Genomic DNA, 27,100 nt, shown 5'->3' with positions numbered 1-27,100 from the left:
AAACATACAGACAAGTACAAATAGAGACTGTAGCTTTTATTCTGAAATTTCAGTCAGGAGTCTGATAAATATAGTAATATAAAACTCAATGGTTTACTTAAAATATCTGGTTCTCATCTTCTCTCTGCTTCATATTTTTATCTGAATTGTATTGCTGGTGATATCAAAGTTATCTTCTCAATATTTCTTTTTAACAGTATTCATGGAAGAGACTTTTAAGATTTTCTTTTTTTCCAATATGTAGTTGGAAAAAGCTCCTCAATACCTTGAGAGCCACAAGTCGGGGAGGAGAGGCCTAAAGTTCACGTGAGTATAAAAAGTTTAGGAGCTGGAATGGGAAGGAAGAAGGCTGGCAGAGATGAACAGAGGAGTGGAGAAGGTAGATTGTTGTGAAGGAAGACATTTCAAAGAATTCAAGGAAACTGAAGGGAAGATGCAAGGTGGTAAAAGAAGGAGGGAGGAGGAGAAGTTATCAGAATGGAGAGGTCATAGATGAGCAAGTTTGGATACATTTAAATTTTCTGAAGAAGCCAATGGAGTTCGAATTTGTTCTTAGTAAAATCATGCCAACAAGGTAGAAAGTGGGCAGTTAGCACCACAGTGGAAGAACATACTTATGAAGGGTTGAACAAAGGGAGATTCAGTTGACTGAAAATTTCCTTTGAGAGAAGCAGGATCAAATAGAACAAAGAGGCCTCACAAGTAGCCAAGAAAAAAAAAATCCAATCCAGGAGTAAGTAAGTGAATATCTACTTAAAATTCAATGCCAGCAGAAACTTCCAGTCCAGGAATTACCTTTCAAGATATCTTTTTTTTTTAAATTTTTTATTGGATTTTAGGTTTTGGGGTACATGAGCAGAGCATGCAAGACAATTGTGTAGGTACACACATGGCAGTGTGCTTTGCTTTCCTTCTCCCCTTCATCCACATTTGGCATTTCTCTCCAGGCTATCCCTCCCCACCTCCCCCTCCCACTGGCCCTCCCCTTTTCCCCCCAATAGACACCAGTGTTTAGTACTCCCCTTTCTGTGTCAATCTGTTCTCATTTTTCATCATTCCCCTATGAGTGAGAATATGCGGTGTTTTATTTTCTGTTCTTGTGTCAGTTTGCTGAGGATGATGTTCTCCAGATTCATCCATGTCCCTACAAACGACACAAATTCATCATTTCTGATTGCTGCATAATATTCCATGGTGTATATGTGCCACATTTTTCCAATCCAGTCTATTATCCATGGGCATTCAGGTTGATTCCAGGTCTTTGCTATTGTAAACAATGCTGCAATGAACATTTGTGTACATGTGTCCTTATAGTAGAACGATTTGTAGTCCTTTGGATATACACCCAGTAATGGGATTGCTGGGTCAAATGGAATTTCTCTTTCTAGATCCTTGACGAATCGCCACAGTGTCTTCCACAATGGTTGAACTAATTTACACTCCCACCAACAGTGTAAAAGTGTTCCTTTTTCTCCACATCCTCTCCAGCATCTGTTGTCTCCAGATTTTTTAATGATCGCCATTCTAACTGGCGTGAGATGGTATCTCAATGTGGTTTTGATTTGCATCTCTCTGATGACCAGTGACGATGAGCATTTTTTCATATGATTGTTGGCCTCATATATGTCTTCTTTCGTAAAGTGTCTGTTCATATCCTTTGCCCACTTTTGAATGGGTTTGTTTGTTTTTTTCCTGTAAATCGGTTTGAGTTCTTTGTAAATTCTGGATATCAGCCCTTTGTCGGATGGGTAAACTGCAGAAATTTTTTCCCATTCTGTTGGTTGCCGATCCACTCTAGTGACTGTTTCTTTTGCCGTGCAGAAGCTGTGGAGTTTCATTAGGTCCCATTTGTCTATTTTGGCTTTTGTTGCCAATGCTTTTGGTGTTTTGGTCATGAAGTCCTTGCCTACTCCTATGTCCTGGATAGTTTTGCCTAGATTTCCTTCTAGGGTTTTTATGATGCCAGGTCTTATGTTTAAGTCTTGAATCCATCTGGAGTTAATTTTAGTGTAAGGTGTCAGGAAGGGGTCCAGATTCTGCTTTCTGCACATGGCTAGCCAGTTTTCCCAACACCATTTGTTAAACAGGGAATCCTTTCCCCATTGCTGGTTTTTGTCAGGTTTATCAAAGATTGTATAGTTGTAGATAGGCTGTGTTGCCTCCGGTGCCTCTGTTTTGTTCCATTGGTCTATATCTCTGTTTTGGTACCAGTACCATGCTGTTTTGATTACTGTAGCCTTGTAGTATAGTTTGAAATCCGGTAGTGTGATGCCCCCTGCTGTGTTCTTTTTGCTTAGAATTGACTTGGCTATTCGGGCTCCCTTTTGGTTCCATATGAAGTTCATGGTGGTTTTTTTCAGTTCTGTGAAGAAAGTCAATTGTAGCTTGATGGGGACAGCGTTGACTCTGTAAATTACTTTGGGCAGTATAGCCATTTTCACGATATTAATTCTTCCTAACCATGAACATGGAATGTTTCTCCATCTGTTTGTGTCCTCTCTGATTTCGTTGAGCAGTGGTTTGTAGTTCTCCTTGAAGAGCTCCCTTACGTTCCTTGTGAGTTGTATTCCAAGGTATTTTATTCTTTTTGTAGCAATTGTGAATAGCAATTCGTTCTTGATTTGGCTTTCTTTACGTCTGTTATTGGTGTAGATGAATGCTTGTGATTTTTGCACATTGATTTTATATCCTGAGACTTTGCTGAAGTTGCTTATCAGTTTCAGGAGTTTTGGGGTTTAGGCGATGGGGTCTTCTAGGTATACTATCATGTCGTCTGCAAATAGAGACAATTTGGCTTCCACCTTTCCTATTTGAATAACCTTTATTTCTTTTTCTTGCCTGATTGCTCTGGCTAGAACTTCCAGTACCATATTGAATAGGAGTGGTGAAAGAGGGCATCCTTGTCTAGTGCCAGATTTCAAAGGGAATGCTTCCAGTTTTTGCCCATTCAGTATGATATTGGCTGTTGGTTTGTCATAAATAGCTTTTACTACTTTGAGATACGTTCCATCGATACCGAGTTTTTGAGGGTTTTTAGCACAAAGGGCTGTTGAATTTTGTCAAATGCCTTCTCTGCGTCAATTGAGATAATCATGTGGTTTTTGTTTTTGGTTCTGTTTATGTGGTGAATTATGTTTATAGACTTGTGTATGATGAACCAGCCTTGCATCCCCGGGATGAATCCTACTTGATCATGATGAATAAGTTTTTGATTTGCTGTTGCAATCGACTTGCCAATATTTTATTGAAGATTTTTGCATCTATGTTCATCGTGGATATTGGCCTGAAGTTTTCTTTTCTTGTTGGGTCTCTGCCGGGTTTTGGTATCAGAATGATGTTGGTCTCATAAAATGATTTGGGAAGGCTTCCCTCTTTGGATTGTTTGAAATAGTTTTAGAAGGAATGGTACCAGCTCCTCTTTGTGTGTCTGGTAGAATTCGGCTGTGAATCCGACTGGACTTGGGCTTTTTTTGAGTGGTAGGCTCTTAATTGCTGCCTCAACTTCTGACCTTCTTATTGGTCTATTCATAGTTTCAGCTTCCTCCTGGTTTAGGCTTGGGAGGACACAGGAGTCGAGGAATTTATTCATTTCTTCCAGGTTTGCTAGTTTATGTGCAGAGAGTTGTTTGTAATATTCTCTGATGATGGTTTGAATTTCTGTGGAATCTGTGGTGATTTCCCCTTTATCATTTTTTATTGCATTGATTTGGTTGTTCTCTCTTTTCCTTTTAATCAATCTGGCTAGTAGTCGGTCTATTTTGTTGATCTTTTCAAAAAACCAGCTCTTGGATTTGATTTTTTGAAGGGTTTTTCCTGTCTCAATCTCCTTCAGTTCAGCTCTGATCTTAGTCATTTCTTGTCTTCTGCTGGGTTTTGAGTTTTTTTGATCTTGCTCCTCTAGCTCTTTCAATTTTGACGATAGGGTGTCAATTTTGGATCTCTCCATTCTCCTCATATGGGCACTTATTGCTATATACCTTCCTCTAGAGACTGCTTTAAATGTGTCCCAGAGGTTCTGGCATGTTGTGTCTTCTTTCTCATTGGTTTCGAAGAACTTCTTTATTTCTGTCTTCATTTCATTGTTTACCCAGTCAACATTCAAGAGCCAGTTGTTCAGTTTCCATGAAGCTGTGATGCTCTGGGTTGGTTTCTGTATTCTGAGTTCTTACTTGATTGCACTATGGTCTGAGAGACTGTTTGTTATGATTTCAGTTGTTTTGCATTTGTTGAGCAGTGCTTTACTTCCAATTATGTGGTCAATTTTTGAGTAGGTGTGATGTGGTGCTGAGAAGAATGTGTATTCTGTGGATTTGGGGTGGAGAGTTCTGTAAATGTCTCTCAGGTTTGCTTGCTCCAGGTCTGAGTTCAAGCCCTGGATATCCTTGTTGATTTTCTGTCTGGTTGATCTGTCTAATATTGACAGTGGAGTGTTAAAGTCTCCCATTATTATTGTGTGGGAGTCTAAGTCTCTTTGTAAGTCGTTAAGAACTTGCCTTATGTATCTGGGTGCTCCTACATTGGATCCATATATGTTCAGGATCATTAGCTCTTCTTGTTGTATCGATCCTTTTATCATTATGTAATGGCCTTCTTTGTCTCTTTTGATCTTTGTTGCTTTAAAGTCTATTTTATCAGAGATGAGAATTGCAACTCCTGCTTTTTTTTTGCTCTCCATTTGCTTGGTAATTCTTCCTCCATCACTTTATTTTGAGCCTTTGTGTATCCTTGCATGTGAGATGGGTTGACTGGATACAGCACACTGATGGGTTTTGGATTTTTATCCAATTTGCCAGTGTGTGTCTTTTGATTGGTGCATTTAGTCCATTTACATTTAGGGTTAATATTGTTATGTGTGAATTTGATACTGCCATTTTGATGCTAGCTCGCTGTTTTGCCCATTAGTTGTTGTAGATTCTTCATTATGTTGATGCTCTTTAGCGTTTAGTGTGATTTTGGAATAGCTGGTACTGGTTGTTCCTTTCTATGTGTAGTGCCTCTTTTAGGAGCTCTTGTAAAGCAGGCCTGGTGGTGACAAAATCTCTGAGTACCTGCTTGTTCGCAAAGGATTTCACTTTTTTTTTCACTTCTGAAGCTCAGTTTGGCTAGATATGAAATTCTGGGTTGAAAGTTCTTTTCTTTAAGTATGTTGAATATTGGCCCCCACTCTCTTCTGGCTTGTAGTGTTTCTGCCGAGAGATCTGCTGTGAGTCTGAAGGGCTTCCCTTTGTGGGTTACTGGACCTTTCTCTCTGGCTGCCCTTAGTATTTTCTCCTTTATTTCAACCTTTTTGAATCTGACGATTATGTGCCTTGTGGTTGCTCGTCTTGCAGAAAATCTTTGTGGTGTTCTCTGCGTTTCCTGCATTTGAGTGTTGGCATGTCTTGCTAGGTGGGGATATTTTCCTGGATGATGTCCTGAAGAGTATTTTCCAGCTTGGATTCATACTCTTCGTCACATTCTTTAATACCTATCAAACGTAGGTTAGGTCTTTTCACATAGTCCCACATTTCTTGGAGACTTTGTTCATTTTTTTTTGTGCTTTTTTCTCTGATCCTGGTTTCTCGTTTTATTTCATTGAGTTGGTCTTCGACTTCAGATATTCTTTCTTCTGCTTGGTCAATTCGGCTATTGAAACTTGTGCATGCTTCGCAAAGATCTCGTATTGTGTTTTTCAGCTCCTTTAATTCATTCATATTCCTCTCTAAGTTATCCATTTTTGTTATCATTTCCTCATATCTTTTTTCAAGTTCCTTAGTTTCTTTGCATTGATTTAATACATGTTCTTTTAGCTCACAAATGTTTCTCATTATCCACCTTCTGAAGTCTAATTTCATCATTTCGTCACAGTCATTCTCCGTCCAGCTTTGTTCCCTTGCTGGTGAGGAGTTTTGGTCCTTTCTAGGAGGCGAGGTGTTCTGGTTTCGGGTGTTTTTCTCCTTTTTTCGCTGGTTTCTTCCCATCTTTGTGGATTTATCCGCTTGTCGTCTGCATAGTTGCTGACTTTTCGATTGTGTCTCTGAGTGGACACCCCTATTGTTGATGATGAAGTCTTTCTGTTACTTGGTTTTCCTTCTACCAGTCTAGCCCCTTCACTGTACGACTGCTGAGGTCCACTCCAGGCCCTGCTTGTCTGGGGTGCACCTCTAGCAGCTGTGGCACCGTGAGGGATGCTACCCGTTTCTTTTTCTGCTATCTTTGTCCCAGGATGATGCCTGCCTAATGTCAGTATTTTGGATATAGAGGGGTCAGGGAGCTGCTTGAGGAGACAGTCTGTACTTTATAGGAGCTCAAGTGCTCAGCTGTGAGCTGTGTTGTTCATTCAGGGCTGTTAGCCTGCTATGTTTGATTCTGCTGCAACAGAACTCATTAAAAAAACCCTTTTTTTCTCAAATGTTCTGTGTTGGGCGGTTCAGGCTTTATTTTTGGATGTCTGTTGAGGTGTCCTGCCCAGCTAGGAGGCAGACTAGCCACTGTTTGCCTGCCGAGGCTCAGCCCTGCTGTTGTGTGGTTTGCCCTGATGCTGCAGGCTCTGCTGTTCTGCTGTCATCTCCACCACGCCCTGCGGCGGAGTCTCTCTGTTGTAGCGGGTTGCCTCGGCAACGGCAGGCTGTGTCAGCAGTGGGCGTGTATCTCAGTAGGGATGGGTTGCCTCGGCAATGGCTGGCTGCATCAGCAGTGGGTGTGTATCTCAGTTGGGGCGGGTTGCCTCGGTAATGGTGGACGCCCCTTTCCCACAGAGCGTCTTGGACCACCTGAACGGGGATTGTTTGAAATCACGGTTTTGTTCGTCCCACTGGGCTAGCCCAAATGCTCTGTCCCTGCAATCCCCTGGCTGGCCCTTTTTCCATGTCTCATTCAGTCTCAAGCCAGCCCTCTCAAGTCTCAGGTTGCTGGTTCAACAGGGCACCTGGACAAGCACGCCCTGTGGGAAGCGCTGGGTAGTGCCGGCTGCCGCCACCCCGGCTGCTGGCTTTGCCAGGCAGAGGTACACCCTGGCATCCCGTGTCTCCTCTATACTTGGGAATTTCCCCGTTCTGTGGGCAACTAAGATCAGTCTGGAAATGCAGCTCCGACTCACCTCTCCACGGATTCAAAAAGAGCTCCAATCCTGGGTTGTTCTCACAGCGCCATCTTGAGTCCTCCCCCCTTTCAAGATATCTAACTGAGCTTCAGAGAATGTATTCAGAATCCTAGGAATCAAAATCTGTCCTTAACATGCTTCAGTGAACTGTCATCCAGAAAAATGGCTCAGGAGTTGGACTCACCAATGAATCTCTGATCAATAAGTAAGGAGTGAAGACAAAGGCTTCAATGGCATATACTTAGGGTCTTGGGTGAGAGGCCTGGTGGTCCAATGATACATCTGATGCTAAGTTGTAGCCCCATAATTGTTGAAAAATTATTCTTATGCTTGTTAAAATGGTAAGGAAAACTTGATTCAAGACTATTGGAGTACATATCAGGACTATCACAATAGAGGTGAGAGATTGGGTTCAACTCTGCATAAAGCAAAGACACCTGGGAATTTATAGCCAATAAGCGGAATGACAGGTTCAGTAGATATAATTACTAAGAGGAGAATTCACATTTGGGGCAATTCTTGCTAAACCAACTTAACAGTATTCTTGCTGATGGCAGTCTAAGGTGATCAGATATCAAGGGTGACAAATGAGGTATTTGATCAGAAATGAGGGTAATCAAATATCAAGGGTGGGAAATTCTCTGTAAACAAAATTGGTGGGATTCTTGTTAAACTGGGCAAATAGGCTGAAGACAAGGACCACAGATGAGATCCAGTAAAAAATAGGACTAAGAGGAACCTGTATCAAGTTTAGTCAGGGAGTTAGTCTTTGCCTCAGTTTTGCCAATACTTTAATGAGACAAAGGTCATCCTATTTTTTGATTTTAGGCTTCTGAAACTAAACGGGGAGAAAATTCACTCCATGTTGAATATGCCTTACTATAATTTTGTTTCTTACATTTTCTTACTTTCTGATTTCAAATACACATGCATGAGCATAAACAAAGACCTAGAGAAATGAAACAATGAAGCACTTAAGCTATGGGAGGCAAGTACTTGCCCCCCACCCTCTCTCTCACATACACACACACACACACACACACACACACACACACACACACCTGTATCTCTTAAGATCTGAACTACCCTAATGATTGGCAGCAAGGCCAAGAGCTGATTGTTAAATGTTCAGAAATTTGGTTGTCAAACAGTCTGTATCTTGAAATTGGCCAACATGGGAATATTTACCTCATGGAAATTGGAAAACATTGCAAATTAAGTCCCCGCCCCCCACCAAAGAGTAGGTTTACCAGCACACCTCTGGATGTAAGCGACAATCTATTTAGGAGGTCTCTCTGGTTGTATAAAAATAATTTTCTAGGACTGATATTTCATTTTTCTTTATTTTCTTTCTTTAATTTTTGGGCTTCTTTGCCACTTTTTAAAGGGGACCAGAAAGTAAGTATAGCCTAAAGATGTGTTGTCCTCCCCAGTGATCCTGCTTTCTCTCTCCTCCTGTAAAGTATGCAGTCACCATTAGTGATTCTTGAGAGCTTTTCAAGCTTTCTATTGTTTTTTAAACAGTGATCTGCTTAAAACTTTTTTGAGTTTCAGAAAACTCACTAGCAAGAGCTAGCAGCCACACAAAATCATTCATAAGTTTCAGGAACCTATTTTCTCATATCAGAAAGATAGTAATGCAAACTATAAATACAGGGATACATTTTATAAAATACTATGCTATCACCAGTAAGTTTTTGTTTCCCATTGATTTTCTGGATCATAAATTATGTCCACATATCCTTAGTTTTATTCCATGACCCTTAATTCATTTCTTCCTTATTTTACAATAAAAAGATGTTTTTATTTACTAGCTTTGCACTTTCTAGCTAGCTGTAGCTTTGCATTTTCTAACAAGAAACTAGTAACATATGACTATTTAAATTTAAGTGAATTAAAACCAAATAAAAATAAGAATTCAATTTCCCTATCAAACTAGCCACATTTCAAGTGCTCAATATTCAATTGTAACTTGTGCCTACTATATCACTGACCAATTTGCTGAGAGGACTAGTAAAATTTTTCTGCAAAAATTCATTTGGAAAATATTTCAGGCTTTCTGAGCCATCTAGTTTCAGTAAAAATTGCTCTACTCTGCCTGACATTGTAGCAGGCAAGCAATCATAGACAATACCTAAACATACATGTGATTGTGTTTCAATAAAATTTTATTTACAAAATCAGTGAAGAATGATTTGCCTAGGACATGAATTGACTCAAACAAATGGAGAAGGCTTAAACACCTTATCCCTTCCTGAGTATATGGGAAATAAACTTGTTTGTTTGTTTGCTTGCTTTGGACACGGAGATGCACTCTGTCACCCAGGTTGGAGTGCCATGGTGCAATCTTGGCTCACAGCAATCTCTTTCTCTCAATTTCAAGCAATTATCCTGCCTCATCCTTCTGATCTCCTGAGTAGCTGGGATTACAGGTGTGCACCACCATGCCCAGCTAAGTTTTGTATTTTTAGTAGAGACGGGGTTACACCACGTTGGCCAGGTTGGTGTCGAACTCCTGACCTCAGACGATCTGAGTGCCTTGGCCTTCCAAAGTGCTGGGATTACAGGCATGAGATGGGAATAACCTTTTTAATTACTAGATACGATAGACTGGAAGAGATAAAAATGTGGTTGCATATGTCTATATCATAGCTTTATATATTCCTATACTTAACTGAAACAAAATACTGTCTGATAAAACCCTATGTTAAATAAGCACAAAACTACAAGAACTTTCAATTAATAAGATTCCTTTTTTTGTTGTTCAACTTTTAGAAAATCTCATAATAAGCTATAATTATTCCAAAGGGGTGTGCGTGTGTGTTTATCCTGGATATTGTCTGATTTCTGTTTCTTAAAGTTTTATATGTAATCCCAGGGAACCAAGAAATGATGATGAAGATGCTTTTATATAGGGGTGTCTAATCTTTTGGCTTCCCTGGGCTACATTGGAAGATAAAGAATTGTCTTGGGCCACACATAAAATATACTAACACTAACAACAACTGATGAACTAAAAAAAATGCAAAAAAATAATTGCATGATGTTTTAAGAAAGTTTACAAATTTGTGTTGGGCTACCTTCAAAGTCATCTTGGGCTGCATGCTGCCCATGCTCAAGGCACTGGCTGGACAAGCTTGCTCTAACATATGACCTGGAGGCTGGGTTCGTTAAGTAATTGTGCTTATGAAGAAAAGTGACCTTGAATATATTATGTTTTGATTTAAAGTTTTTGTTTTATTTTTCATTATAAAAGTAATATACACTAGTTATGTAAAATCAGAAAAATAAAGAAATATAGAAGAATGAAAAAATATAGCTCTTCTCTCAGGTCGCCATTAATATTAAATTTAACTCCATTGTACTGACTTCCATTATTTTAAGCACTTAATAGATTCTCCTCTTTGCGTATTTATGATTATAACATACGTGCAAACTTGTCTTAGTTTTCAATTTCCCAAGTTAATATTAACTCTTCTCCAACATAATATTAATGGCTATATGGTATTATATTGAGTGAATATACATATCAGAATTTATTTCAAAATTGTCCTCTTGTATATTTAGGATTTGTTGTTTGTTTACTGTTTCTCATCACAGTGATTATCAACCTGTAATATGACTGGTTTTCTGTGCATTGTGTTAAAAGTGATTTAAAACCTCTTCATTATTAACATGAAGCACAGTCCTCCCTGCAGAGAGAAATCATAGCAAACTTATCACAAAAATTAGAGTTATAGGAGAGAGAAAATTATTTTACTGTTGAGTTATTAGGTTTGAAATATTAAGAGCCAAACTCTAATGCAAAGTTTGAGGTACACATATACTTTATTCCATTAACATCATTTAATAGAGGAAAAATGTTACATATGGTTAAGCCATTTTGAGAAAGACATTTCTGAAAACAAAAACAAAATAAAATTAAAAGACATAAGACTATATTAGTGGCTAACATCTTTCCTTTAAATACTTTGAGAATGCTATCTCTAGCCTATATCAAAATCCTTTTATGTCTACTATAACTTTAGTTACTTGAGTCATTTGATATTCACCATCTAGAGAGACTTCTAAGATAATTAACTATCCATACATTTGTTTATTTATAGTCTATTTTGTTACATAAAGGGCCTTTAAATAGACTGCCCTAGGCCTCTGTTCTGCCGTACTTAATGCAGCTGGCTAATCAAAGTCCTATGCTTGCTAGGTAAACCTAAAGAAACTAAAATCTTTGAGCCAGTAATTTTTATCTTAAGTCAATAACTGAAAAGTACATATACACAAAACAATGTATAGAGCATTAATAGACCATAGATGGTGGCCTGCATTAGATAATTTAAAATTGTGAAGAATCCACTTGGATGCCCAGGTTAACTTCAGTAAAGACAAGTTACACAAAAAATTGAGGCAGCAAGGGAGGAACAACCTAGTCCCCCTAGGTTTCAGCAGTTCTAAGACTGTTTCCTAGAGGGTGAGGGTCACAGCAACAGCTCATTATGATTCATAATACATATATATTCCAGTGACTGGTACTTAGATACCTGTGTTCACCTTCCTAAGAGAGAGAATCTAAGAGGATTGATTCTTTATGATTTAACACTGGACAGTTTCACATCAAGCCACCTTGTGGAATGAGGGACTCCCCCGTGTCCATCAACTCAGATAACAATTCCTTGTTATCAGTATTGACCAAGGAGCAGGATTGGTTTCATTTTAAACACATGGAACAAGCCTACAAGGCCATCCTTGTAGGCCCTTCAATGCCTATTGACAAGGCCCTTCAATGCCTATTGACTCTATATTATAATATTCTCCCTTTTGCTCTATCTATTCTAGCTATTTAGATCTTTGTTCTTTGAAATATCAAGCTCGCACATGTCCCAGAGCTTTAGTATTTGCTGTCTTGATTGCCTGGGATACATTTCTACTAGATTTTCCCATGACAGATTCCATCACTTTAAACATCATTTGACTATTTTTTGTAATATTGACCACCCCATTGTCATGTCTTTCTTTATTCTATTACACTTTTATTTTTTCTAGTTCTTATTATAACCTAATTATATTATACTATATTAATTTGTTTATTAGTTTATTCTTTCACCAGAATATGAACTTTTTGAAAGCAGGGATTCTATTTGGTTCACTGCTTAGTTCCCAGAAGATCTGTGAAACAAAGGATTATCAATCATTTGAAGTAGTTTACCAAATTAAAATACTTGCTAATGCTGTGGTTATTCAAATGAAATATATATTTACCTACAAGCACTCTGACAGGAGGTTTTTTCTTGACTAAACTCTAGCCAAGTTCCTCTGAGCCCTCTTCTTAATAGGCCTCAACCTTGACTTATAAAGACTTTAACAAACACTAATGTAGTTTCTAACAGCTCAAAACCACATCCTTAGGAAGATGCTAGCCTCTCTTAAAGTGCTAACCTTAATAAATAAACCTTAATAAACCTAAATAAAACTCAAGGATGCAGGAAGAATTTACTTTTTGTTTCAACCAATACCTGAAGATAAGATCCCTGACTCCCAGTCCCTATAGAAGGGTAGGACCCTAACTTTCACAAGTACTGGTTAGAAAACCCAGATGGCTTTCAAATGAACTCTCCCCCGACCCCAACCTCCCTGATATCATAATTTTTTTACTTCCCTGGCTCTACTGAAACCCCAATCACCTTTCTCTTTGTTATTTCATTCTCTCTTTAAAATACCCAGTTACCTTTTATAAACTGAAATTGACTTCAGTTTATGATGAGCAGTTTTACCTATTGCAATAGTCAATCACTGATTAAAATCTTTATTTGATCGCTTTAGTGTCCAGTTTTCTGTAAAAATGCATGGTTGCCTGTGTACAAATCCAAGTTGAGTTTGGTTCAAGCTAGACTCTTTTCCCTATTGCAATGGTATATTACTGATTAAAATATGCCTTAAATACTTCAATGTCCAGCATTTTTTTTTATCTTTGGTATCTTTTAAAAACCAAATGATGTGTATTTTCGAAAACTTTATTCCCACTACTGTTGGCAAAGGCAAATTATAGAAGAACACTGGCTTTTATATCAATGTTTTTGACAAAATAACACAAAAAGTCACATGAAAATTTTCCAGATTGTCATTCCATAGAGGAAGAACCCCGTTTTCAAACAAATTTATTCTGTCTTAATTTGTGTTAACATAAGAAGTATTATATCTACACTACCATTTAAACATATTCTTTTTTTTTTTTTTGAGACAGTCTTATTCTGTTGCCAGGCTGGAATACAGTGGCTCACTGCAACCTCTGCTTCCTGGGTTTGAGAGATTCTCCTGACTCAGCCTCCCAAGTAGCTAGGACTACAGGCGTGCTTCACCATACCCAGCTAAATGTTGTATTTTAATAGATATGAGGTTTCAACATGTTGGCCAGGATGGTCTTGATCTCTTGACTTCATGATCCACCCACCTTTGTCTCCAAAAGCGCTGGGATTACAGGCATGAGCCACTGCTTCCAGCTGAACATAATATATATATTTTTTCCTTTTCTTTTCTTCTTTTTTTTTTTTTTTGAGACAGGGTCTTGCTCTGTCACCCAGGCTGGAGTACAGTGGTGCAAACTTGGCTCACTGCAATCTCTGCCTCCCAGGTTCAAGTGATTCTCCTGCCTCAGCTTCCCAAGTAGCTGGGACTACAGATGTGTGCCACCACGCTCGGCTAAAACATATTTTTAAGAAAATAAAAAACCTAGTGAATTTTCAAGAATTCAAAAATATCCTCCCACATACTTTGTTAGCATGTATTATTTCTTAATTCAAATACTGAAAATATCCTTCACATCTTGATTTTCGAAGAGGTTGTTTTGGTGTCAAAAATTATTTTTTATAATTTTGAATTTCTTTTGGCCTTTGAATAGCATTGTGAAAGGTTTAATTGTAAGCAGAGGAATTTATTTGTTTGATTTTGTTTGTTTGTTTTTCCTCATATTATTTTAACCTTTAGCTTCATCAAAAGAAAGCAGACAGCTGATATAGGATAAACAGTGCAGCATGTTATTTGAAGCCAAAGACAGAAATCAAGGGCAGCCTATACTAGATATTAAAGACACAGCTATAATGCCTTTACCTTTTTAAAATCTTCTCTCTTTCTTCACATTACTCGAGATGTGCGAACAGGGCCCTTTACTCTCTCTGTACATTGTTTTAAACATTGGCAATATAGAATCTTGGAAATTACACATGTTTTGCATCTTGAATTATAGCTACAGTGCATTTTCCCAATTTGTCTTATCAGTACACAATTAAGGTGAATAGGAAAAACAAAACAGTTATGATGTTGAAATTTTTATTCTTATGATATTTACTGCTAATGCTTGGAGGACAAAATCCTCTTGATTTTCTTACTCTGACATTTCCTCCATATCCTTGACATTATTAGATTTTTAAATCATACATTCTTTAGACTTCTGGTATAAACAAAAGTCTTGGCGTACATGGCATTGTTAGAGAGCCAACTTTAAACGAGACTGATTTCCCATTTTATCTTCTTAGACATTCGGGTAACATCTCCCACCTACTCTGCCGTGGTAGGCTTTCCTCTATAATATTGAACTACGTGGTCCTTTTACAAACAAACAGTCTTTTTTCACTAATCATCTACTAATCACTCTGAACCTATATCAGATCACTGAAATACTGAGTGTCATAAAATTTGGCTATTTCATGTTCATAATCTGAGTATTCAAAAATACAAAAGAATGCTTATCTCTATTAAATATCAAATTGATATTATGTCTCACAAAATTTCAAATAACTTCCTTCCTTAATAGTTACAGCAGATTATTCTTAGTTGTTTGTTTTACTTTTCAAAATAAAAAAGAATAAATAAATAACCATTCTGATATGGTGCAAAAAGAGTTTACTATTACTCCCTTTATTTTAGAAAGTGGCTTGACTTGTGTTTTAAGGGCAAATAAATGAGGACATCTGTATTGCTTTAGGCTGATAATAATAATCAAAGACAGAGTTCCCCATAACAAATGCTACTTGTTAAATAATTATATATGAAAGTAATATGATCTTAACTGCTGCAATAAAAGAATTAATTCTAAAGACATGAAATTAGCAGCATGAAATTCTTTGCACCTAGTTTTAGCTTTCATCTGCATTCAGAGGTTCAGTTCCTTATTGGAGAAAAGGGCAGAATTTGTGGCTTGTCTATTAGGTGATCCTAGCAAACACTTAGAGATCTACATTTCTAGAACAAGCCAATATGGTCAAGTAAAAGTAGCCATGGTAGCTGACCAGGACCCTTAGAAGGCATATTTTCCATGGATAGAAACGTTATAAAAGAAATGAGTAGAGAAAATGATAATTTTTCCTTCCTAATCTATAACATCCCCCTGTTAACATTTCTTATTGGGTTGGTGGTATCTAACTTTTTTTCGTCGTTTGTTTGTTTTTTTATTTTATTGTATTGTATTTCAGGTTTTGCGGTACTTGTGAAAAACATGCAAGATTGTTGCATAGGTACAAACATGGCAGTGTGATGTGCTGCCTTCCTCCCCATCACCTATATCTGGCATTTCTCCCCATGCTCTCTCTCCCCAACTCCCCACCCCCCCACCGTCCCTCTCTGATTTCCCCCCTACAGACCCCAGTCTGTGATGCTCCCCTCCCTGTGTCCATGTGTTCTCATTGCTCAACACCCATCTATGAGTGAGAACATGCGGTGGTTGATTTTCTGTTCTTGTGTCAGTTTGCTAAGAATGATGGTTTCCAGGTTCATCCATGTCCCTACAAAAGAAACGAACTCATAGTTTTTGATGGCTGCATACTATTCCATGGTGTATATGTGCCACATTTTCCCTGTCCAGTCTATCACCAATGAATATTTGGGTTGGTTCCAGGCCTTTGCTATTGTAAACAGTGCTGCACTGAACATTCATGTGCATGTGTCCTTATAGTAGAATGATTTATAATCCTTTGGATACATACCCAGTAATGGGATTGCTGGGTAAAATGAAATGTCTATGTCTAGGCCCTTGAGGAATCGCCACACTAGTTGAAGAAATTTACACTTCCACGAACAGTGTAAAAGTGTTTCTATTTCTCCACATCCTCTCCAGTATCTGTTGTCTCCAGATTTTTTTTTTAAATTTTTTATTGGATTTTAGATTTTGGGGTACATGTGCAGAGCATGCAAGACAGTTGCATAGGAACACACATGGCAGTGTGCTTTTCTTTCCTTATCCCCTTCACCCACATTTCGCATTTCTCCCCAGGCTATCCCTCCCCACCTCCCCCTCCCACTTGCCCTCCCCTTTTCCCCCCAATAGACCCCAGTGTTTAGTACTCCCCTTTCTGTGTCCATGTGTTCTCATTTTTCATCACCCGCCTATGAGTGAGAATATGCAGTGTTTCATTTTCTGTTCTTGTGTCAGTTTGCTGAGGATGACGTTCTCCAGATTTATCCATGTCCCTACAAACGACACAAACTCATCATTTCTGATTGCTGCATAATATTCCATGGTGTATATGTGCCACATTTTTCCAATTCAGTCTATTATCAATGGGCATTTTGGTGGATTCCAGGTCTTTGCTATTGTAAACAGTGCTGCAATGAACATTCGTGTACATGTGTCCTTATAGTAGAACGATTTATAGTCTTTTGGATATATACCCAGTAATGGGATTGCTGGGTCAAATGGAATGTCTATTTCTAAGGCCTTGAGGAATCGCCACACTGTCTTCCACAATGGTTGAACTAATTTACACTCCCATCAACAGTGTAAAAGTCTTCCTTTTTCTACACATCCTCTCCAGCATCTGTTGTCTCCAGATTTTTTAATGATCATCATTCTAACTGGCATGGGATGGCATCTCAATATGGTTTTGATTTGCATCTCTCTGACGACCAGTGACGATGAGCATTTTTCATATGATTGTTGGCCTCATATATGTCTTCTTTCGTAAAGTGTCTGTTCATATCCTTTGCCCACTTTTGAATGGGCTTGTTTGTTTTTTTCCTGTAAATCCGTTTGAGTTCTTTGTAAATTCTGGATATAAGCCCTTTGTCAGATGGGTAAACTGCAAAGATTTTTTCCCATTCTGTTGGTTGCCGATCCACTCTAGTGACTGTTTCTTTTGCCGTGCAGAAGCTGTGGAGTTTCATTAGGTCCCATTTGTCTATTTTGGCTTTTGTTGCCAATGCTTTTGGTGTTTTGTTCATGAAGTCCTTGCCTACTCCTATGTCCTGGATAGTTTTGCCTAGATTTCCTTCTAGGGTTTTTATGGTGCCAGGTCTTATGTTTAAGTCTTGAATCCATCTCGAGTTAATTTTAGTGTAAGGTGTCAGGAAGGGGTCCAGTTTCTGCTTTCTGCACATGGCTAGCCAGTTTTCCCAACACCATTTTTTAAACAGGGAATCATTTCCCCATTGCTGGTTTTTGTCAGGTTTATCAAAGACTGTATAGTTGTAGATATGTTGTGTTTCCTCCGGTGCCCCTGTTTTGTTCCATTGGTCTATATCTCTGTTTTGGTACCAGTACCATGCTGTTTTGATTAGTGTAGCCTTGTAGTATAGTTTGAAATCCGGTAGTGTGATGCCCACTGCTGTGCTCTTTTTGCTTAGAATTGACTTGGCTATGCGGGCTCTCTTTTGGTTCCATATGAAGTTCATGGTGGATTTTTCCAGTTCTGTGAAGAAAGTCAATGGTAGCTTGATGGGGATAGCGTTGATTCTGTAAATTACTTTGGGCAGTATAGCCATTTTCACGATGTTAATTCTTCCTAACCATGAACATGGAATGGTCTCTGTTGGTGTCCTCTCTGATTTCTTTGAGCAGTGGTTTGTAGTTCTCCTTGAAGAGGTCCCTTACGTTCCTTGTGAGTTGTATTCCAAGGTATTTTATTCTTTTTGTAGAAATTGTGAATGGCAGTTCGTTCTTGATTTGGCTTTCTTTAAGTCTGTTATTGGTGTAGATGAATGCTTGTGATTTTTGCACATTGATTTTATATCCTGAGGCTTTGCTGAAGTTGCTTATCAGTTTCAGGAGTTTTTGGGCTGAGGTGATGTGGTCTTCTAGGTATACTATCTTGTCATCTGCAAATAGAGACAATTTGGCTTCCTCCTTTCCTATTTGAATACCCTTTATTTCTTTTTCTTACCTGATTGCTCTGGCTAGAACTTCCAGAACTATATTGAATAGGAGTGGTGAAAGAGGGCATCCTTGTCTAGTGCCTGATTTCAAAGGGAATGCTTCCAGTTTTTGCCCATTCAGTATGATATTGGCTGTTGGTTTGTCATAAATAGCTTTTATTACTTTGAGATACGTTCCATCGATACCGAGTTTATTGAGGGTTTTTAGCATAAAGGGCTGTTGAATTTTGTCAAATGCCTTCTCTGCGTCAATTGACATAATCATGTGGTTTTTGTTTTTGGTTCTGTTTATGTGGTGAATTACGTTGATAGACTTGCATATGTTGAACCAGCCTTGTATCCCCGGGATGAATCCTACTTGATCATGGTGAATAAGTTTTTTGATTTGCTGTTGCATTAGGCTTGCCAATATTTTATTGAAGATTTTTGCATCTATGTTCATCATCGATATTGGCCTGAAGTTTTCTTTTCTTGTTGGGTCTCTGCCGGGTTTTGGTATAAGAATGATGTTAGTCTCATAAAATCATTTGGGAAGTATTCCCTCTTTTTGGATTGTTTGAAATAGTTTTAGAAGGAATGGTACCAGCTCCTCTTTGTGTGTCTGGTAGAATTCGGCTGTGAACCCGTCTGGACCTGGGCTTTTTTTGTGTGGTAGGCTCTTAATTGCTGCCTCGACTTCTGACCTTGTTATTGGTCTATTCATAGTTTCAGCTTCCTCCTGGTTTAGGCTTGGGAGGATGTAGGAGTCCAGGAATTTATCCATTTCTTCCATGTTTACTAGTTTATGTGCATAGAGTTGTTTGTAATATTCTCTGTTGATGGTTTGAATTTCTGTGGAATCTGTGGTGATTTCCCCTTTGTCATTTTTTATTGCATCTATTTGGTTGTTCTCTCTTTTATTTTTAATCAATCTGGCTAGTGGTCTGTCTATTTTGTTGATCTTTTGAAAAACCAACTCTTGGATTTATTGATTTTTTGAAGGGTTTTCGTGTCTCAATCTCCTTCAGTTCAGCTCTGATCTTAGTTATTTCTTGTCTTCTGCTGGGTTTTGAGTTTTTTTGATCTTGCTCCTCTAGCTCTTTCAATTTTGACGATAGGGTGTCAATTTTGGATCTCTCCATTCTCCTCATATGGGCACTTATTGCTATATACCTTCCTCTAGAGACTGCTTTAAATGTGTCCCAGAGGTTCTGGCATGTTGTGTCTTCGTTCTCATTGGTTTCGAAGAACTTCTTTATTTCTGACTTCATTTCATTGTTTACCGAGTCAACATTCAAGAGCCAGTTGTTCAGTTTCCATGAAGCTGTGCGGTTCTGGGTTGGTTTCTGTATTCTGAGTTCTAACTTGATTGCACTATGGTCTGAGAGGCTGTTTGTTATGATTTCAGTTGTTTTGCATTTGTTGAGCAGTGCTTTACTTCCAATTATGTGGTCAATTTTAGAGTAGGTGTGATGTGGTGCTGAGAAGAATGTATATTCTGTGGATTTGGGGTGGAGAGTTATGTAAATGTCTCTCAGGTTTGCTTGCTCCAGGTCTGAGTTCAAGCCCTGGATATCCTTGTTGATTTTCTGTCTGGTTGATCTGTCTAATATTGACAGTGGAGTGTTAAAGTCTCCCACTATTATTGTGTGGGAGTCTATGTCTCTTTGTAATTCATTAAGAACTTTTTTTATGTATCTTGGTGCTCCTGCATTGGGTCCATATATGTTTAGGATCGTTAGCTTTTCTTGTTTTATTGATCCTTTTACCATTATGTAATGCCCTTTTTGTCTCTCCTGATCTTTGTTGCTTTAAAGTCTATTTTATCAGCGATGAGAATTGCAACTTCTGCTTTTTTTTGCTGTCTATTTGCTTGGTAAATCATCCTCCATCCCTTTATTTTTAGCCTTTGTGTATCCTTGCATGTGAGATGGGTTTCCTGGAGACAGCACACTGATGGGTTTTGAATTTCTATCCAATTTGCCAGTGTGTGTCTTTTGATTGGTGCATTTAGTCCATTTACATTTAGGGTTAATATTGTTATGTGTGAATTTGATACTGCCATTTTGATGCTAAGTGGCTGTTTTGCCTGTTAGTTGTTGTAGATTCTTCATTATGTTGATGCTCTTTAGCAGTTACTGTGATTTTGGAATAGCTGGTACTGGTTGTTCCTTTCTATGTGTAGTGCCTCTTTTAGGAGCTCTTGTAAAGCAGGCCTGGTGTTGACAAAATCTCTGAGTAGTTGCTTGTTCAGAAAGGATTTTATTTTTCCTTCACTTCTGAAGCTCAGTTTGGCTGGATATGAAATTCTGCGTTGAAAGTTCTTTTCTTTAAGAATGTTGAATACTGGCCCCCACTCTCTTCTTGCTTGTAGAGTTTCTGCCGAGAGATCTGCTGTGAGTCTGATGGGCTTCCCTTTGTGGGTAACCCGACCTTTCTCTCTGGGTGCCCTTAGTATTTTCTCCTTTATTTCATCCTTTTTGAATCTGACGATTATGTGCCTTGTGGTTGCTCTTCTTGCAGAATATCTTTGTGGTGTTCTCTGTATTTCCTGCATTTGAGTGTTGGCCTGTCTTGCTAGGTGGGGGAAGTTTTCCTGGATGAAATCCTGAGAGTATTTTCGAGCTTGGATTCATTCTCTTCGTCCCCTTCTGGTACACCTATCAAACGTAGGTTAGGTCTTTTCACATAGTCCCACATTTCTTGGAGACTTTGTTCATTCCTTTTTGCGCTTTATTCTTTGATCTTGGTTTCTTGTTTTATTTCATCCAGTTGTTCTTCAGCTTCTGATATTCTTTCTTCTGCTTGGTCAATTTGGCTATTGAAACTTGTGCATGCTTCGCGAAGTTCTCGTATTGTGTTTTTTAGCTCCTTTAATTCATTCATATTCCTCTCTAAGTTATCCATTCTTGTTAACATTTCCTCATATCTTTTTTCAAGTTCCTTAGTTTCTTTGCATTGATTTAATACATGTTCTTTTAGCTCACAAAAGTTTCTCATTATCCACCTTCTGAAGTCTAATTCCGTCATTTCGTTACAGTCATTCTCCGTCCAGCTTTGTTCCCTTGCTGGTGAGGAGTTTTGGTTGTTTCTAGGAGGCGAGGTGTTCTGGTTTTGGGTGTTTTCCTCTTTTTTTCACTGTTTTTTTCCCATCTTTGTGTGTTTATCCACTTGTCGTCTGCGTAGTTGCTGACTTTTCGATTGTGTCTCTGAGTGGACACCCAGATTGTTGATGATGAAGTATTTCTGTTAGTTGGTTTTTCTTCTACCAGCCTAGCCCCTTTGCTGTACGACTGCTGAGGTCCACTGCAGGCCCTGCTTGTCTGGGGTGCACCTCTAGCAGCTGTGGCACAGTGAGGGATGCTACCCGTTTCTTTTTCTGCTGTCTTTGTCCCAGGATGATGCCTGCCAAATGTCAGTCTTTTGGATATAGAGGGGTCAGGGAGCTGCTTGAGGATACAGTCTGTTCTTTTTAGGAGCTCAATTTCTGCGCTGTGAGCTCTGTTGTTCATTCAGGGCTGTTAGGCTGCTATGTTTGATTCTGCTGCAACAGAGCTCATTAAAAAAACCTTTTTTTTCTCAAATGCTATGTGTTGGGGGGTTCGGGCTTTATTTTTCGGTGTTCTTTGAGGTGTCCTGCCCAGCTAGGAGGCAGACTAGCCACTGTTTGCCTGCCAAGACTCCGCCCTGCTGTTGTGTGATTCGCCTTGCTCCTGCAGGCTCTGCTGTGGTCTCCGCCACGCCCTGCGGCGGTGTCTCTTCGTTGTAGCGTTTTGCCTCAGCAATGGCAGGCTGCGTCAGCAGTGGGCGTGTATCTCAGTAGGGACGTGTTGCCTCGGCAACGGGAGGCTGCATCCGCAGTGGGTGTTTATCTCAGTAGGGACGGGTTGCCTCGGCAACAGCTGGCTGTGTCAGCAGTGGGCGTGTATCTCAGTTGGGGCGGGTTGCCTTGGTAGTGTTGGACGCCCCTCCCCCACAGAGCGTCTCGGACTGTCTGCTCGGGATAGTTTGAAATCGCGGTTTTGTTCGTCCCACTGGGTATCCCGAATGCTCTGTCCCTGCAATCCCCTGGGCTGGCCTACTGTCCAAGTCTCGTTCAGTCTCAAGTCCAGCCCTCTCAAGTCTCAGGTTGCCAGTTCAACAGGGCACCCAGACAAGCGTGCCCTGTGGGGATTGCTGGGTAGGGCCGGCCACCACCGCCCCGGCTGCCGGCTTCGCCAGACAGACTTACTGCCTGGCGTCCTGTGTCTTTTCTATACTTGGGAGTTTCCCCGTTCTGTGGGCAACAAAGATCAGTCTAAAAATGCAGCTCGGACTCACCTCTTTGCGGATTCAATGAGAGCTCCAATCCTGGGTTGTTTTCACAGCGCCATCTGGAGTCCTCGTCTCCAGATTTTTTAATGATAGCCATTCTAACTGGTGTGAGATGGTATCTCAATGTAGTTCTGATTTGCAATTATCTTATTACCAGTGATGATGAGTATTTTTTCATATGTTTGTTGGCCTCATGTATGCCTTCTTTTGTAAAGTGTCTGTTCATGTCCTTTGCCCACTTTTGAATGCGCTTGTTTTTTTTTTCTGTTTTAGTTCTTTGTAGATTCTGGATATCAGCCCTTTGTCAGATGGGTAGATTACAAAAACTTTTTCCCATTCTGTTGGTTGCCGATTTACTCTAGTGACTGTTTCTTTTGCTGTGCAGAAGCTGTGGGGTTTGATTAGGTCCCATTTGTCTATTCTGGCTTTTGTTGCTAATGCTTTTTGGTGTTTTGATCATGAAGGCCTTGCCTACTCCTATGTCCTGAAAGGTTTTGCCTAGATTTTCTTCTAGGGTTTTTATGGTGTTAGGTCTTATGTTTAAGTCTTTAATTCATCTGGAGTTAATTTTAGTGTAAGGTGTCAGGAAGGGGTCCAGTTTCTGCTTTCTGCACATGGCTAGCCAGTTTTTCCAACACCATTTATTAAACAGGGAATCCTTTTCCCATTGCTTGTTTCTGTCAAGTTTGTCAAAAATCAGATGGTTGTAAATGTGTGGTATTGCCTCCAAGGCCTCTGTTCTGTTCCATTGGTCTATATCTCTGTTTTGGTAACAGTACCATGCTTTTTTGATTACGGTAGCTTTGTAGTATAGTTCAAAGTCCGGTAGTGTGATGCCTCCTGCTTTGTTCTTTTTGCTTAGAATTGACTTGGCTATGTGGGCTCTCTTTTGGTTCCATATGAAGTTTAAGGTGTTTTTTTCCGGTTCTCTGAAGAAGATCATTGGTAGCTTGATGGGGATAGTGTTGAGTCTGTAAATTACTTTGGGCAGTATGGCCATTTTTACGATATTGATTCTTCCTAACCATGAACATGGAATGTTTCTCCATCTGCTTGTGTCCTCTCTTATTTCATTGAGCAGTAATTTGTAGTTCTCCTTGAAGAGGTCCTTTACATTCTTTGATAGTTGTATTCCCAGGTATTTTATTCTTTTTGTAGGAATTGTGAACAGCAGTTTGTTCTTGTTTTGGCTCTCTTTCAGTCTGTTATTGGTGTATGGGAATGCTTGCGATTTTTGCACATTGATTTTGTATCCTAAGACTTTGCTGACGTTGCTTATCAGTTTCAGGAGATTTTGGGCTGAGACGATGGGGTCTTCTAGATATATAATCATGTCATCTGCAAGTAGAGACAATTTGACTTCCTTCTTTCATATTTGAATTCCCTTTATTTCTTTTTCTTGCCTGAAGTCTCTAGTAAGAACTTCCAAAACTATATTGAATAGGAGTGGTGAGAGAGGGCATCCTTGTCTAGTGCCAGATTTCAAAGGGAATGCTTCCAGTTTTTGCCTATTGTATGATATTGGCTGTTGGTTTGTCTTAAATAGCTTTTATTATTTTGAGATAGGTTCCATCAATACCTAATTTATTGAGTGTTTTTAGCTTAGAGGGCTGTTGAATTTTTTCAAAGATCTTCTCTGCATCAGTTGAGATAATCATGTGGTTTTTGTCTTTGGTTCTGTTTATGTGGTGAATTACATTTATAGACTTGCATATGCTGCACTAACTTTGCATGCCTGGGATGAAGCCTACTTGATCATGGTGGATAAGCTTTTTGATGTGCTGTTGCAATCAGTTTGTCAGTATTTTGTTAATTTTTGCATCTATGTTCATCATGGATATTGGCCTGACGTTTTCTTTTCTTCCTGAGTCTCTGCCAGGTTATGGTATCTGGACAATGTTGGTTTCATAAAATGATTTGGGAAGGATTCCCTCTTTTTGGATTGTTTGGAATAGTTTCAGAAGCAATGGTTCCAGCTCCTCTTTGTATGTCTGGTAGAATTTGGCTATGAACCCGTCTGGACCTGGGCTTTTTTTGCGTGGTAGTTTCTTAATTGCTGCTTCGACTTCAGACCTTGTTATTGCTCTATTCAGGGTTTCAGCTTCCTCCTGGTTTAGGTTTGGGAGGATGCAAGTGTTTAGAAATTTATCCATTTCTTCCAGGTTTAGTAGTTTATGTGCATAGAGATGTTTGTAATAATCTCTGATGATGGTTTGTATTTCTGTGGAATCTGTGGTGATATCCCCTTTATCATTTTTTACTACATCTATTTGATTATTCTGTCTTTTCTCCTTCATTGATCCGGCTAGCAGTCTGTCTATTTTGTTGATCTTTTCGAGAAACCAGCTCCTGGATTTATTGATTTTTTGAAGGTATTTTTGTGTCTCTACCTCCTTCAGTTCTGCTCTGATCTTAGTTATTTCTTGTCTTGTGCTAGGTTGTGAGTTTTTTGGTCTTGCTCCTCTAGCTCTTTCAATTTTGATGATAGGGTGTCAATATTGGATCTTTCCTTGCTTCTCAGGTGGGCATTTATTGCTATATATTTTCCTCTAGACACTGCTTTAAATGTGTCCTAGAGATTCAGGTATGTTGTGTCTTCATTCTTGTTGGTTTTGAAGAACATCTTTATTTCTGCCTTCATTTCATTGTTTATCCAGTCAACATTCAAGAGCCAATTGTTCAGTTTCCATGAAGCTGTGCAGTTCTGAGTTAGTTTCTCAATTCTGACTTCTAACTTGATTGCACTGTGGTCTGAGAGACTGTTCATTATGGTTTCCATTCTTTTGCATTTGCTGAGGAGTGGTTGACTTCCAATTATGTGGTCAATTTTAGAGTAGTTGTGATGTGCTACTGAGAAGAATGTATATTCTGTGTATTTGGGATGGAGAGTTCTGTAAATGTCTATCAGGTTTTCTTGGTCCAGGTCAGAGGTCAAGTCCCGGATATCCTTGTTAATTTTCTGTCTCATTGATCGGTCTAATATTGACAATGGGGTGTTAGTCTCCCACTATTATTGTTTGGGAGTCCAAGTCTCTTTGTAAGTCATTTAGAACTTGCCTTATGTGTCTGGGCGCTCCTGTATTGGGTGCGTGTATATTTAGGAATGTTAGCTCTTCTTGTTGTATTGATCCTTTTACCATTATGTAATGTCCTTCTTTGTCTCTTTTGATCTTTGTTGCTTTAAAATCGATTTTACCTGAGATGAGAATTGTACTCCTGCTTTTTTTTTTGCTCTTCATTTACTCGGTAAATCTTCCTCCATTTTTTTATTTTGAGCCTTTGTATATCCTTGCATGTGAAATGGGTTTCCTGAATACAGTACAAAAAGGGTTTTAGCTTTTTATCCAATTTGCCAGTCTGTGTCTTTTGATTGGGGCATTTATTCCATTTACATTTAGGGTTAATATTGTTATGTGTGAATTTGATTCTGCCATTTTGATCCTAGCTGGCTGTTTGGCTTGTTAGTTGATGCAGTTTCTTCATTGCATTGATACTCTTAATTATTTGGTATGTTTTTGGAGTGGCTAGTAATGGTTGTTCCTCTATGTTTAATGCCTCTTTCAGGAGCTCTTGTAGAGCAGGCCCGTTGGTGATGAAATCTCTGAGTACTTGCTTGTTTGCAAAGGATTTTATTTTGTCTTCACTTATGAAGCTCAGTTTGGCTGGATATGAAATTCTGGGTTGAAAGTTTCTTTCTTTATGGATGTTGAATATTGGCCCCCACTCTCTTCTGGCTTGTAGGGTTTCTGCTGAGAGTTCTGCTGTGAGTCTGATGGGCTTCCCTTGGTGGGTGACCCAACCTTTCTCTCTGACTTCCCTTAGCATTTTCTCCTTCATTTCAACCCTGTTCAATCTGATGATTATGTGCCTTGGGGTTACTCTTATTGAGGAATATCTTTGTGGTGTTCTCTGTATTTCCTGGACTTGAATATTGGCCTGCCTTGCTAGGTTGGGGAAGTTTTCCTGGAAAATATCCTGAAGAGTGTTTTCTAGCTGGGATTCATTCTATCCGTCACATTCAGCTATACCTATCCAACATAGATTAGGTCTCTTCACATAGTCCCATATTTTTTGAAGACTTTCTTCTTTCTTTTTGCCTTTTTTCCCTAGTCTTGCCTTCTCATTTTATTTCATTGAGTTGATCATCGATCTCTGATATTCTTTCTTTTGCTTGGTCATTTCCACTGTTGAAACTTGTGTATGCTTCATGTAGTTCTCTTGTTGTATTTTTCACCTCCATCAATTCACTTATATTCCTCTCTAAGTTGTTTATTCTCATTAGCATTTAATCAAATTCTTTTTCAAGCTTCTTAGTTTCTTTGCATTGGGTTACAACATGTTCTTTTAGCTCACAGAAGTTTCTTATTACCCACCTTCTGAAATATGATTCTGTCAATTCGTCACATTCATTCTCCATCCAGCCTTGTTCCCTTACTGGTGAGGAGTTGTGATTCCTTGCAGGAGGAAAGGTGTTCTTATTTCGGGTGTTTTTCTCCTTTTTGCACTGGTTTCTTCTCATCTTTGCGGATTTTTCCACCTGTCATTTTTGTAGTTGTTGACTTCTAGATCGGGTCTCTCAGTGGAAATCCA

General features: G+C 39.0%; 1 protein-coding gene across 6 annotated transcripts in view; it reads left to right on the top strand.

Annotated features, from left to right (window-relative positions):
* Nucleotides 1-27,100, top strand: part of SPIN4 (spindlin family member 4) — a 292,612-nt gene that overhangs the window by 217,066 nt on the left and 48,446 nt on the right. For all 6 annotated transcript variants that reach the window (XM_078362634.1, XM_078362632.1, XM_035289296.3 and 3 more), the window contains one exon: nt 245-306. The gene's annotated coding sequence lies outside the window, so the exon portion shown is untranslated. The remainder of the gene's footprint in view (nt 1-244; nt 307-27,100) is intronic.

The sequence above is a fragment of the Callithrix jacchus genome, chromosome X, assembly GCF_049354715.1.
Source record: "Callithrix jacchus isolate 240 chromosome X, calJac240_pri, whole genome shotgun sequence".
NCBI lineage: Eukaryota > Metazoa > Chordata > Mammalia > Primates > Cebidae > Callithrix > Callithrix jacchus.
Note: the sequence above shows the minus strand (reverse complement) of the source record. Positions and strands in the feature narration are given on the sequence as shown.